Source organism: Otolemur garnettii, unplaced genomic scaffold, assembly GCF_000181295.1.
Source record: "Otolemur garnettii isolate 467f Iridium unplaced genomic scaffold, OtoGar3 scaffold00152, whole genome shotgun sequence".
Classification (NCBI taxonomy): Eukaryota; Metazoa; Chordata; class Mammalia; order Primates; family Galagidae; genus Otolemur; species Otolemur garnettii.
Genome location: NW_003852547.1, coordinates 1,681,218 through 1,683,745, shown reverse-complemented (window position 1 = coordinate 1,683,745; position 2,528 = coordinate 1,681,218).

Below are 2,528 nucleotides of genomic sequence, written 5' to 3'. Positions count from 1 at the left end.
TATTTTATTTTGACCATCCCCTTGAGGGTGAACTGGTATGGCTGCTGTTCTGACCTTCATTTCCCTAATGGCTAAAGATGCCGAGCATCCTGTACTATGCTCATTCTCTACTTGTTCATCTTCTTTGGAGAAATGTTTTTGCAAATCCTTCGTATACTTAAAAAATTACGATTTTTCCTTTTGTTACTGAGTTATAGTGTCTGTTTTTTCTTTTTCTTTTTGAGACAGGATCTCACTGTGTCGCCCTCCATAGAGTGCTGTAGTGTCATAGCTCACAGCAACCTCCAATTCTTGGCTTCAGCCATTCTCTTGCCTCAGCTTCCCAAGTAGCTGGGACTACAGGTGCCCGCCACAACACCCGGCTACTTTTTGTTGCAGTTGTTTAGCTGGCCATATCCTGGTTCAAATCCGCCACCTTCAGTTTATGTGGCTGGTGTTGTAAGCACTGTGTTACCAGCACCGAGCCAGTCTTTGTTTGTTTGTTTTGAGACAGAGTCACACTCTGTTGCCTTGGGTAGAGTGCCATGCCATCATAGCTTAAAGGGACCTCAAACGCTTGGTTTCAAAAAGTCCTCTTGCCTTTTCCCCCCTTGTAGGTGGGACTACTGGCCCCCGCCACAATGTCGGGCTAGTTTTTCTATATTTCATAGAGAGGGGGATCTTACTCTTGCTCAGGCCAGTCTCATATACCTGAGCTCACATGACCCACTCTCCTAGGCCACTCAGAATGTTAGATCCACTGTGTCTAGCCTTGCTTTCTTTTCATCGTAGCCCTTTCTGCAATCAAAGGTTACCTTATTTGAGGATTTCTTTACTTGCCCAAAGAAGTACAGAGTGTCTCTAATCTTCATGTGCAATTTGAATAATTTGTAACTTTGTAAGTAGATGTGATAGAATTTGTAAAAAGGATTAGAAAGCTTGATGTGTCTAGGGTTTTTTGTTTTGTTTTGTTTTTTGCTTTAGAAATTTGATTTTTTGAAATTTAACTCAAAAATTACTTATTCTTCAGAATCGCTGTTGACTTACGGCTTCATTCCAAGAGAAAGTAAATTGTATTCTTTGGTTGGTTGAGCTGACATCTACTGCTGTTGTTCAAAGAAGGTTTAGATGCCATTACAAGAAAGAAGCACCACACAGGAATTCCATGTCTAACACTGGAATGTCTCTCCCTTGCAGAGTCCGGCTGCTGCCCATGCCAACCCCACAACCACCCTTGGACCTAGAGCGCCCTCCTCTGGCTGTGCTGCTCCCCTGTGAACATTTCACAGGCCTAAGGGATTCCCCCATTTCCTAGGCCTGGGCAATTTAATGAAGGGAACGGCTCATTCGCCTTGCCCCCAGCCGAAGAGACTGTATCCATTCATTTGTTACCAGGTCCTGGCAAAATGTAACTACAAAGGACACGTGCACTATCTGTGTACCCCTTGATAAGGGACCCAGGCAGAGATTTTTCAGACTTGGGTCTTTCCTTCTGCCGGGAGCTCTGGTGCTTTTTCTATATTCTTTTCTATGGAATAAATCCTATTTTACCGCCTATCTGTGGTGTGTGGATTCATTCTTTGAAATCTCTGAGACCGAGCACCTACTGAAGAAATCCAGTAACAGTGTCATCAGTGAGTTCTACCACATGTTTAGAAAAGAAATCACATTCATCTCAAATTCTCCCTGAGAATAACGACATAAGAAACACTTCCCAACTAATTTTATGAGGCCTTTACACACTGATACTAAAGTCTACTTTATTAGAATAGAACATAACAGGCCTGTCTAATTTTGAACATGCTTGCAGAAATACTAAACAAAATGTTGCTACATTATCTCCAACAATATCCTTTCCTGCATTCATATCCATATTGCTATTGAGCTTGCATTATCTTGTGAATCTCTAAGATTCTTCTATTCAAGATTATAAGCCATTTTCCAGAATATGTTATCAGTATTTTCAGCCCAGTTGAATATTTTCTTTTTTTTTTTTAATCAGAGACAGTGACAACTGCAACAACAAAGTAGCTGGGGGTTGAGGTAAGATGGCAGACTGCAGCCAGCTTTCCACAGAGGCTCCTGTCCAGAAGGAGAGTTAGAAGACAGAAGTTTAGCAAGTAAGCCGATGGTTTGGAGCTGAGCCAAGAGAAAAGGTTGAAGAACACATATCAACCCCACTGGGGGGAGCTGCGACACCAAAGATACAAACAAAAGGTACTGAATCCATCGCCAAGCGGATGGGAGTCCCCTCCCCCATGAGAAGGACTCGCAGTAAATTCCATACAAACAAGCCAGCAGAGTCCAAACGTCCTCCCATTCCATCCCACAGGAGAGAACCTCTAAAAACTGGACCTCCTACCCGTACTAGGGTGCCATGGCACTCTCCTGCCAGGCATAAAACTGTATAAAACTTAAGGTGACCAGATTTTAACATTGGTAAAGTGGGACACTATTGACGGCAAGGGGGGCGGTTCTTAATTAAAAATTTGGTCTATATGGAGCAACAAAAATTTTCATGGACTGCAAAAATAGTATTGTAATATATA